The sequence below is a fragment of the Theobroma umbraticum genome, unplaced genomic scaffold (genome assembly GCF_002168275.2).
Source record: "Theobroma umbraticum cultivar Fairchild unplaced genomic scaffold, ASM216827v3 scaffold_20.0, whole genome shotgun sequence".
Classification (NCBI taxonomy): Eukaryota; Viridiplantae; Streptophyta; class Magnoliopsida; order Malvales; family Malvaceae; genus Theobroma; species Theobroma umbraticum.
This window is the reverse complement of record NW_018397266.1, coordinates 6,339,233-6,352,418: the sequence shown is the minus strand read 5'-3', so window position 1 is coordinate 6,352,418 and position 13,186 is coordinate 6,339,233.

Genomic DNA, 13,186 nt, shown 5'->3' with positions numbered 1-13,186 from the left:
TATATGTCGATTTTGAAACTATAGGATAGTGTAGGACTTCTAACATTAATAATCAACCAAAATAATCAATTTTTTATAAATAACAACAAGCTGCACATAATTTTTTTTTTTAAAAAAAATTGGATTAAGCTGGTAAGATACATTAAGGATGACTTCATTTTAACAATGATGATTAATAAAAAAAAATCAAAGAAATCTTTAAAGTGCATCATTAAATATGCTCCAAATTTTCATATATTAAAAAATATGCATGAAAAATGATTAATCTTATACTTAGGGGGTGTGCAAACCATTATTTCAGTTAATTCAGTTTTAGATATTTAATAACTGAACTAATCCAACTCATATTTAAAAATAATTGAAACTGAATCAAATTTTACAAATAACCAAATTAACCAAAATCGAACTAATTCAGTTAGTTCGGTTTGGTTTCCAAAAATTAGATTTGAGAAATTTTTTATTTTGTTTTTTTGTATATATTTATTTATGTTGTATTTTTTTTTATAAATCTATACTACAAAAATATTAAAAATGATAATAAAAAATTATAATAAATAAAATGGTTACTCATACAAATAACAACAAATAATTAAAAACATAAATGAAAACAACAATAAATAGTCACGAGTAAATAACAACAAATCATTAGCAATATTAAACAATGGATAAAAACAATAACAAATAGTCTTTAACAAATAATAACAAATCATTAACAGTCTTCAACAATGGATAAAAGTAACAACAAATAGCCTTGATTGCAAATAATCTTCAAAGATTACTTTCACCTCAAATGGCTCTTGATGTTATTAGCAACTTAGCATAAACACAGGTTGTACCTTCAAAAATTGAAAAAAAAATTATTAATTTTAAATAGATAAAATAAAAAAGTAAGTTAGGTCATGTTAAATATTTTATAAATTTAAATAGATATTAGATAACATTAGTTTGTTACTTGATTACCTCAAAGATTATCAATTACATTATCCATTGTAATCTTTGACAACTTTAAAATACATAAACAAAGAAGTGAGAAATAAAAAAAAACATATTAACAATTGAAAAAATAAATATGAAATGATGATATAAATAAAATACTTACCTTCATCAACTTTCTCAAACTCTGCCAAATCATTCTCAATGTCATTAAGATAATAAGAAGATCCACATAGCCAATCTTGAGAACAAGTAAGGGCTTGCACCATCTTAGGCAATAAAAAACTCCTATATGCATCAAGCACATGACCACCTGTGTTAAAGGTTGATTCCGAAGCCACTGTTAATAGAGGAATCACCAATATATCACGAGTTAGTAGGGCAAGAGTAGGATCTCTATGACTATTGAGTCTCCACCAAATGCAAACATCAACATCATCGCTATCAGTTGCATCAGGCTCATTTAAACTCAAATACTTCTCCAATTCTAATTTATCCTCTTCCCTACCAATTGCAATCTTATATTTCTTAAATTCATTTAGAAGAACAACACTAGCACTGGAGTCAATATCATAATCAAATTTTGAAATTTGACTCACTTGGGATTGGCTACTATTACTAATATTCTCAAGAGGAAATTGTACTTTTTTTTTATATTCAGCAAGCAACTTTTCTATTTTTTTTTAAACTCACACAAATCGACGAAGCTTGCTCATTCGAATGCATTTTCCTTAAACAAAACACCACAAATACAAGTTTCTTTCTTGGATTAAGAATAGAGGAACTTATTCATTTTTTCTATATTTCTCCAATACTTATCAAATTTCTTTTTCATTCTCTTTGCCATTGTTTGCAATTCAACATCAAGATGTCTTTGCCTATCTCTTAAAATGCAGTAAACACCATAAATATCATCAAGAGAAGTATTAATAGTGGCATAAAAAGTACTTGAAACTTTTACAATGAGTGTATAAAAATGTTTCAAGACAAGATTCAACCTCTAAACATTTTCCTAATCTTCATGTTCAGATATCTCATTCCCTGTCAACAAATCAATTCTATACTGAGAATTGGCTTCCTTAAATAAATTAAAGGCTCTTTCAAACTTTTTAGCTGTTTCTAACATCAAGTAAGTGAAATTTTTTCTAGTACTAACATCCAAACACAACAAACTCTTTGATTGAATATTTGCAGACTCAACACATTCTTTGAACTTTACTAACCTAGTAGGTGACTTTCTCACATATCTAACTGCCCCTCTAATATAAGCAATTGAATCATTCATTTCCTTCAGTCTATCAATGACAATGAGATTAATGATATGTGCAATGCATCTCATATGTAGAAATTTGCTTTCAAAAAACCTATTTCCTGATAAGTTCAATTATTTCTTTATATATGCTATTGCAACATCATTGGAACCTTCATTATCATAGTAATAGTGAAAACATTACTAATACCCTAATCACGTAAACATTTATTAATAATTTTCCCCATGGCCTCACTTTTGTGATTATAAATGGGACAAAAGTTTAAAATTCTTTTGTGTAATTTCCAACCATTGTCTATAAAGTAACCTATAAGACACATATAATTCTCTCTTTGAATTGATGTCCATGTGTTTGTGGTTAAAGAAACTCTAAAAGAAGATATTTTGAATATATGCTTGAAATGGTTCTTTCTATCAACAAAAAGTTTATAGCAATCTCCAGCACTAGTCCATTATGATGGCACGATAAATCTAGGACATGAAGTTGACATGAATTCTTTTTCTACAAATCTAAAAGGCAACTCATCTTTGATGATCATCTTAGCTAGAGACTTTCTAATGGCTTCTTGACTAAATTGTCAAGTCCCTACCCATCACCCGATTCAAAAACTAACTCAGTTTAAGCAAAATCATTAGGAGCAATAGGAAACTTTTTGCAAGAATTCATGTGATTCTTTAATGAAGTTGTGCCATTATATATAGTATTAGCAGATAGTACCCTATCACAATAATTACATCTAGCTTTATGTTCACCTTGATCATTGATGAATTTGGTGAAATGTTTCCAAACTTCACACCTTGGTGGAAGTGCTTTCCTTTTCTTAGAATTGACAACATCATTATCATCGGTGGAGATTATAGTTTGTTGTGTAGTTAGTGACGGTGACGATGACAACATGTGAATAGGCGTAGATCATGTAACAGCATCACTAGGAGTAAAAGCTAGATTATCGCTTTAACTTGCCATTGAAATCTTCAATCTGTCACTCAAAAAAATCAATTGATTAGCAAATATGTAATCAAGAATCTAGTAAAGAATCTATCACTAATAACACATATTAAAAAAATTAGCAAATATAATCATTTAATATAATCATTCATATGTAGAAATTTGCTTTCAATTAAATATGTTGCACTAATTTCCTTCACTCTACTGCATCATCAAATATCATGTTTTCAGGCACTGGTTGCATGATCAAAAACTGTTAATTCTCTTAAAATTGTCCATAGTTTGTAGTTTTATTTTCTTAGGGTTGGGGATTTTAACAGTAAGTGCCTTACCTGTGAACATTAGTGTAATGAATAGATTCATCATATGTATTTTGTTTTTAGAAATGTCTTATCCATGATATATCTACATTGTAAGTTTGTAACTCAATATGTGCATGACTCACTATAAATGGGTCATTATCCTTTCATTTTCAAACCTTATAACTTATAAGAATTTGATATATGTTTAAGCTAATAAATTTCATTCTTCTTTCTTGGTACAAAAAAGGAGACAAATGTAAAGAAAAAGTGGCATGAGCATTGTGAATTTACTCAATAAAAGTTTGGCAATTATAGGCAAATGGTGTTAAAGATTTAGGAATGAGACAAATTCTTCTCGAAAAAGGTTATCCTCAAGAAATATGTAAGATCTAAGACTCAATCTTGGATCCCTTCCATAAACAACATTAAAAAGATGTCAAGGGTGTGAGGGTGTGGGGGGGTATCATAAGCATAAAAAAATGTAACAAGCCTATCATCATTTTTAAGAAATGAGGCATGCCGATGGATGGTGGGCAATAGGAAGAATGTTATGTTTTGGTTTAATTCTTGGGTGGATAGTAAACCTTTAAAAACAAAGTTCCCTAGTTGTTTTTATTGGCAACAAACAAAGAGGCAGGTGAGAGATTATGCTAAGGAGATTTCCTCGTACAATATTAGGTGGGAGGTTGAATTTCAAATAGACTCATTCAAGTGGAATACGCACTACACAATAAATTGATGGCCACTTTATGTAATGAGTGCATAATATAAAGGGAGGAGGATATGATGATTTGGATTTTCAATAAGAATGGGAGCTTTTCAATCAAGCATCTTTCTATCTCTTAATTGTGTAGTAGAAAGCTAGGTTAAAGGAGCTCTTACAAATTAAGATTTGGAAAATTAGAATACCACCCAAAAGTTCAATGCCTTATATGGCTTCTTTATTTAGACAGGTTGCAATCAAATAAAAAAAAACCTTTAACTTAAAGAAGAATATTTGTTTTGCAATGCTTACTCTGAACTTTTAGGAAAGGTTCCAATAATTGTAGAATTTTTGGATTTGGGATGGTAAACTTAAAACCTAGTTGGTAATCAAATATTACGTATCATTAATTCCTTTATATTTTTCTCCTTAGTTAATGTACCCTTATTTTATCCATCTCCACCCAACTACAAGAAACTAAAATTCAAGAATTCCATTTTCTTTTTTCTCATATTTCCATGAACCAAACAGACCCACCCTTGAACAAGCATTAACCAAAAATTTAACCTAAGAGAACACAGAACAAAAGGAACTAAAATGAAAACCAAAAAAAATAAAAGAAAAAACTTATGTGATGTGGGAAGGGTGAACGACAGCAGCAAGAGCCAATAGGAATTGAAGTGATGAACTAAAAAGGAGAGAAGAAAAAGAGAAAAGGGTGGAAATGGCAGAAAGAGGAATAGTTGAAGAGAAAAGATTAGGTTTAGGATTTATTTTCCATGTAAAAGCCCCATAATACCCTTACTCAAGTTCAGTTAGTTCGGTTACGAAAATTCCTAACCAAAATCGAACTGAATTAATTCTAATAATCGAACTATCCTAATCGAACTATCTAAAGAACTGAACTAATCAAACTGAAAAAACTGAACTCACTTCAGTTCGGTTTGATTGTTCTATTCAGTTTGCATTTGCACACCCCGACTTCTGCTAAATTATATCTCATTTTTTAAGATTTTTTTTGCCTAATAAGTATAACCTACTTTTCTTTATAACTAGAGTTTGATTGCTAAGACGCCAAGTTGATTGTTCTTCGTTAATTTGTTGATAAATTATTTTGACATCTTTAAGTTTTGACCATAATTATACACGAGTCTATTAGTATTCAAAATGGATAGTTTGCCATAAATGTGTAAATGGTATTAATAGGTAAATGTGAAATGTCCAAATTACCTTTTTTTTCCTTCACTCTTTTTCACTATTTTCTTTTTTCCCGAACCGACGGATGATGCTCCTTTATGTCAATCGACCACCTCATGGCTAGGTCTGGCCATTAAATGCCAGATCTAATTGGATCTCTTTAAGGGAAACACGGGGTAGCATAAGATTGGCGTTCCTTTAGAGGGCACGGGGGCAATGCAGCCAAATAGCACTCATCTTGAGGAAATCCAACCAAAGCTAGATCTGGCACTCCTTGACTAGAGTCAGATTTGGCACTCTTACCGCAAGAATGCTAAAGGTAAGGTGGAGAGGATTTTTTTTTTGAATAGGAGAGAAAAAAATTTTAAAAATGAAAAATTATAATTTATATCATGTGGCAATTTTCAAAATTAATGAAGGCTAAATTTGTTTAGAAAATATTGCCACATCATCAAACTAATGGAAATAGTAATAGTGGACTAATGCCTAGACTTATGTGTTTAGTGAAAGTTATCTTTTTGGGACGAATTGTCTGTTTAAAATTTTAATGAATCTGTGTATAATTATGGTCAAAACTTAAGGAGTTCAGTGTATTTTACCCTATAAAACATAAAAATTTAATTCACATGCAAAATATTATCAAATTGTTAAAATTCAAAATGGAAAAAAAATTTAGCTTTAACATTTAATATATTGTGATTAAATTTTCGTTGGATTTTCATGTAAAGTTGTTCTTGTTGTAATTGTTTTATTTTTAAAGTTATAAATTATATGATCAAATGTAGGATTTTTTAATCTATTTAAAACAAAAAAATTCCAAAGAAAAAAGCCTTATTAGGCTTAGATTTTTTTTTGTTTTTAATTTACTAGCTTTTCCATGGTTTGAAAATGCTTATTAGGGCTGAGGGTTGCTATGTAGGCTTTCAAAGGTTTTTTTTTGGGTATTTGATTTGATTTTTTATCAAATTTTTAGAGATTTATTATTAATTAATTAACTGATAAATAATATTATTAAAATTTTGAGCAAGTCAAGAATACCTATAGTATTTTATTTTTTTAAGATAAAGCCTTTTATATTCTTATTGAATGTGGTAAGCATAAGCTCACTACATCTTGAGGCAACAAAGCTTGAATATCATGTGGAGGATCAACTAACATGACTAATCTATTCGCATTCATGAAACTAATCTTGGCCAAATAACCTGCAACTTTATTCCTTTTTCGGAAAACATGTCGAGCCACCACTTCCCATTGTCAGTGGAAAAGGCTCTTAATTGCTTAGATCAAATCCAAATTGTGACGAGGATGAGGACAGACCGTGTTAATGATTGGAACTACTATTTTATTGTCAATTTGCAAGTCAACTATCCTATAGCCCAACTCCCAAGATAGTTTGAGCCTTTTGAAATGCCTTAGAGTTTAGCTCTAAATGCTGACCATTTCTCTAGTTGAAGAGAGACGCCAGCCAACCAGTTCTGCTGTGCATCCCTAAGCACTCCTTTAACTGCATCTTTACTCAATACTTGTCTAAAATCACCATCCACATTTAGAGCTATGAAATTAGCTATAGGAGGCTACCATCCAATTAAAATTTCCTCTATTCTCTGTAAAGTGAAACCATGTTCCCTAATAGAATTTACGTTTGCCAACTATACATCTAATGACCAGCTTTGTATTGCAACCATTCAACCTTTAGTTGAGACTATCTTGTTCATAAATACTAACAAGTTTTGCCATTTTTAGAGCATCCAACAAGCAATTCCAAAGACTAGGCTCCATGACATTACATTAATTAACACTTCAGTTGTGCTTAAGTTGAAAAACAACAATCAAGTAAGGGAAAAGAATGGAAATTCCCTTACAGATTCTGTGGTAAGAGCCTACACCAAACAACCATCGCCAACGAACAATCTCGCAAAGTATGAATTATTAATTCCTTATCTATTTGACATTGTGGGAACCTAGTGTCATTGGATAGTTTTTTGTGTACCATCTCTTTGTTAGTGAGTAGCTTATTGTGAAAATAAAGGTGTTAGCTTTCCAATGATTATATATTTTTAATTATGACAAAATGATCCTAATTTGCTTGAATATTATTTGAGTGATTCTTGACAAGTCCTTGCAATGATTTAATTCTCATACACTTGTTCTTACATGATGACAAGCTTGTTTATCTTAGTTGTGTAAATTCTTGAAGTCACTGAATTTTCACTTGCTTAATAAATGTTGACAAGCTTGAATGACTTAATTGTATGAGCGTTAAATTTGCTTGAAAGAATTCTATTTATGATCCCTTTAACATTTATCTTTGAGATATTGAAGTTGCAAGATAGATTCTCAAATGGTGAAGTTTATCTTAAAGCATTCAAAGATCAACAAAGTTGTCTCAAGCCAAGAAGTTCATTATTAACTCAATAGTTGTTCACAAGAATAAAGCAAAGAAGAAATAACTGAAGTTTAGTGCCAAAATGTCAAGCAATGTTAAAGAAAGAAAACTCCAAATGATCTTAGAGCAAGGCATGTCGATCCCATGGTAGAACAGGCAAGAACAGACAAGGAAACTTGAAGAATATAAATCATAATTGACCTTGTAACTCCTATAGTAGATCCTGAGGGAGAGAGCTTGTGGAAATGAAGTTCTACATAGACACAGTCAACCTTGGTCTTTACATAGTTGACCCTAGCAAGCTTGATGATTGCAAAAGTGAGAAAGTCAAAGACATAGTTGACCTTGACTTCATCATAGTCGACTACCTTAGCATAGATTTGAAAAACACAAGCTCTCTAGAAACAGATCTACTAGAAAACTTCTATATTCGACTACATATGACTGTTAGACACAACATTCAAAAAGAAAACAACTACTTTCTTGCTCTACTAACCTCCAATGGCTCCAAGATAGTTTTAACTATAAAAAAGGCCATTTGGAGGCATTTCAAAGTAAGGAAAAAGAAAGAAAAAAAAGGTCAAACTCTTTAGGATCAAAGTCTTAAAAGAAATGAGAGAAACCACGCCTTCATAAGCTAAAATTTTTTAATGCTTTCACTCCCATCTTTATATCCTATCTTCATACCCAATGTGAGGCATTCTTCCTTTATTATTCCAAACTAGCAAAATCCACCTTTAGAGACACATTTGCTATTTCTTGTAAAGGTTCTAACTGATCCTTGAAAAGTTAGTGTAGGTTTGTGATGAGCCCGTTAAAAACCATGGGTTTGTGGTAAACTTGTTAAAAACCATGGATTATCGCTTGATCTAGTAAAATGTCATTGTAAAGGTTATCGCTTGATCCCGTGAAAAAGAAAAAATCCCTTTGTGAATTGTGTAAGGGTATCGCTTCTAGTCAAAAAGCAAGAATCCTTTTTATGGATTGTGTAAGGGTTATCACTTTATGCTAAAAAAGCAAATATCCTGTTAATGGATTAGAAATTCCTTAGTGAACTAAGAGAGTGGATGTAGGCATTTGAAAAGGTGAACCACTATAAATCTTTTTGTCTTGATTTCCTTTTGTGCTTTGTGATTTATTGTTGAAACTCTACTCTAGAAAAATCATTTATTTTGATTTTAACACAAGTAGAAAATCCATTTAACAGAAGATTTGATTTTTATCTAGTGTCTTTATTTATCATTGTTTTGTTTTATCATATTCCATCTGAAGAGAATCCATTTCATAAACTGCTTGTGGTTTGATTCATAGTTTTCACATCTTGTTTCGTATTTTTGTCAAATCTTTTTCTACCATCATTACTTACCTAATTCTTGTTGAAAAGATTTTTTGAGATATTTTTCTTAAGTTGCTTTATTTGGTTTACAATTTGAAAACTTTTTAAGCATTTCAAAGGGATCAATTGTCTATGTTTGATTGAGCATATTTGATTAAAACTTGCATGTACATTAAGGTTTTTGTTGAAATTCCTCTTACAAATTTTTGAAATGAGTTTTGTGGTCTAAGATCAATCCTTAAGATTTTATAATCGATTACAAAATTGTTTGAAAGGTATTGAAGTTAATTGGTTAATAGGATCATAACCATAGTTGACTAGAGATTCATTATAGTCTACTATAACAACTTGTTTTTTATTCTCCAAAATTTTTAAAAGTCCAATTCACCCCTTTCTTAGACGTTCTTGTCACTTGATCATTGAACTAACTTTTCTAACAATTGGTGTTAGAGCTTGGTCTCAATTTTGTAGGTCTAACTATCTTCGAGTAAAGATTTTGGTTAACTCCAAAAGGCAAAAAGAGATGAGAAATCTAGCATGCTAGAACAAGGAGGAACAACTTGAAGATTGAGTGCTCTCTAGACACACAAAATGAGAATGGGTGACTTCTTTTTCAAAAACCTCTTTATGCTTTCAAATATAAGAATTTTACTTGAGATTGTTTGATTTAGCTTGTTTTTTAAAAGGTGTTTGCATTTTTGATTGAAAATGTTTTGTTTCTTATTCTTGCTTGAATATTGAGTGCATAATTCGTCTTTAAACTTTATTAACAAACCTTGATTATGCAAATTGATTTAAATGATATTAATATTACAAAGTACATAACCTTGAGGAAAGTATGAACCTATGAGACTAAAACTATGCATTTATTTTTTATCTTGAATATATCATCATTGTCTTTTTTGAGTTTATTGAATTTGATTGATTGTTGAAAAATGTTTGATAAAATTTCCTCATGATTTATGAAATTGTTTTTATAAAAAAAAATATATCTTTGACCACTTAAGCATAAAAGGTTTAATGTTGATGACATGATGGCAATATGAACATAATTGATAATTTGCATTCTACTTGTCTAAACAAGGAAAATTGAGTTTAAATTGTTGACTTTTTAATTTCCTTGTGTTTATAATAAATTGACCATTTGAACAATCTTGACTTGAAATTTAGGACTTACTTGAATAGTTCAAATTGGTTAATAATGAGCTTGATATGTCTAGATTACTTTAATTGGTCTTTCTAAAACTAAATGAGCTTATATGAGAAAAATGCTTGCCATCTTAAAGCCTTTAGTGATTTATGAATTGAACAAGCTTGTTTCATGATAAGAACACTCTCTGACTTGTTCTTATTGGATGTGCATGTTTACTTGCAAGCTTAAATAGTTATAAAGGCATTTTTGGTACATGTTTGTAAAATATTTGAAAATGACCCTTGATATGTATAAATATGATTCATTATGCTCATTACACATTTCATAAATCATTAAGAGCATAATTGAATAAAGTTGAATGACATTGAGCTCATAATTTTACTCAAAGCATGTCAAACTCAAATCTTATATGTTTCAAGTGCAATATTTTTTTTTGAAAAAAGAAATTAAATTTTGTCAATTGATTTTTTAAAAAATCTTCTTGATTTCATTTGATTGATTTTAATATATTCTTGAATTTAAAAATATAGCTTGGTTGTACAAATTGCTTTTGATACATGCATATAAATTTCTTATTCATTGGTGATTTTCTCATGTTTTGTGAAAGTGATTGAAAATATTTTCTTTGCTGACTCCATGTGTTTTTGATGATAAGAAAACATTCCTCATTCATTGATGTCTAACTTCATTACTTAAGTGTGTAGGATAAAGTTTAAATGCCCTCAATAAATTTGATGAATAAAGGCAGGTCAAGAAGCTTGTTAACTTAGGAGAAAAGTTAATCAGTTAAAGAGGTAAAGAAAAAATGACTTTGTAAAAATAGAACATTATTAACTTATTATTAACAAGATGCCTTAATCAGTTAAGGCAAATTTAGGCGCTATATAAAAGTGAGACAGAAAAGCCTTAATCAGTTAACACAAGGTTTAATTGATTAAAAAGGTGCTGGAAGTGAAACACAAAAGCTTGCTAATCGGTTAAGCAAAAGGGTTAATTGGTTAAAGCTCAAGAATTGATACATTTAGAAGCACCAAAATTTAAATTCAAAGTGAAGTTGACTGTTAAAGGGCACTAAAGTTTGAAGATTTCTTAATCAGTTAAAGCCCATTTTAATCAATTAAGAATGAAGAGAGAGAAGCTTTAACTAGTTAAGAGGAGTATTAATCAATTAAGAGAAAGCTAGCCAAAAACAGTGTTTAAAGGTGCTTGAAAACATAAAGTTATTAATCTATTAAAATTGTTGTTAACTGTTATCACAGAGAAATAGTGTACAAGTCAGAGAAGGCTTAATCGGTTAAAGCCTGCCTTTAACCAATTAATAAAAAAATTTTTGCCCATTTGAATTTAAATACTAGAAGCCAAAATAATGGCTAAAAGGCATTGAACCTGTTCACAATGGCTGAAACTACTTCTAACAACCCAATTTGATTTTCCAAGTTTAAAAGGGTCTTCCAACGGTCAAAGATTGAAAAGAAGCTACCAAAACCACATTTTAAGATATAAAGTTTCTCTTACACACTTGTTTTTCTTTCTTATTCTTGTAAAAGTGTTTTAAGCTTCATTGTGTACATCTTAGATTAGCAAGGGTGATCAATTGTTTTTTAGTCTTCTTAATTCTTGATTAATTAGAGTGTGCAAAGCACTCTAAGATTTATTGTCAGGGTCTAGAGCTTTGTTAGAAGCTTACTTTGTAAAAGCTTGGTGGAAGTTGTCAATTGCACTAATTTAGTGAAGTTAGGTTGAAAATCTTTGATTGAGAGATCAAGGTAGTGGATGTAAGTCAAGGGGACCGAACAACTATAAATATTTATGTTTTATCCACTTCTCTCTACCCTCTCTTTACTTGGTGTCTTTTAACCTTAATAAGTTTTAAACTTTTCATCTCATATTGTTCAAAAAGGTTTCAAGCATAAGAGCTATTTTCAAAAATAATTTTAAATGCTATTCACCCTTTGTAGCACTCCATTGGGACCAACAAAATTATTAGAGCCTAAACCTCAAAATTAAGGCTTAACATCCTTAAGAAAGATCCAAATGACTTTGCAAAAGTCTTTTGTTGTTGATGGATAATCAACAAATAGGCCTCCTCTATTTAATGGATCAAATTATGCTTATTAGAACATTAAAATGCTATCTACATTAGAGCTCTTGATTATAAAATATGATATGTGATTAAAGAAGGATCTTACACTTCCATTTTTTCTAGTTTTGTCATGGAAGAGAAAATTTCCAAACTAAAGGTAAAGTGGATTAAAGCTGAAATGGAACAGGTTTAAACTAATTTCAGAGCTATTAACATTTTTCATTATGCATTGACTCTTATTGAATTCAATAAATTCTCTAGTTATTCCATTGCCAAAAAAATTTGGAAAAAACTTAGAGTCATCTATGAAGGGACTTCTCAAGTTAAGGAGTCCAAGATTTTCTTACTCACTTATAACTATGAAATGTTCAAAATGGAATTGGGTGAAAATATTTTTACTATGTTTGATAGGTTTACCAACATTACAAACAAACTCAATCAACTTGGCAAAACCATCGTTTAACATAAGTTAGTTAAGAGATTGCTTTAATGCCTCTTAAAAAGCTAAAAACCTAAAGTCACTGTTATTCAAGAGTCTAAGGATCTAACTGCAGTTATTCTTGATGAAATCTATGGATCACTCGTCACACATGAACTTGAGATGAAAGAAGATAGAGAGAAATAAAAGAGAAAAGCTTGTATTGAAAAAGGAAAACCTTGCCTTGAAGATTAACACACTTGATGAAGAACTTGAAAATCTTTCAAGTGATGAAGATGAAGAGTTAACTATGATGGCTAAAAGATTCAAAACGCTCATGGGGCAAAAAAGTAGAAGGATTGGAAGAAAGAATTATAAGAAGGATCAAGGTTCATCATGGAAAAGCAAGTACAAGAGTGATCTCAACAAAAAAGAGAAAATGGTTTGTTTTGAATG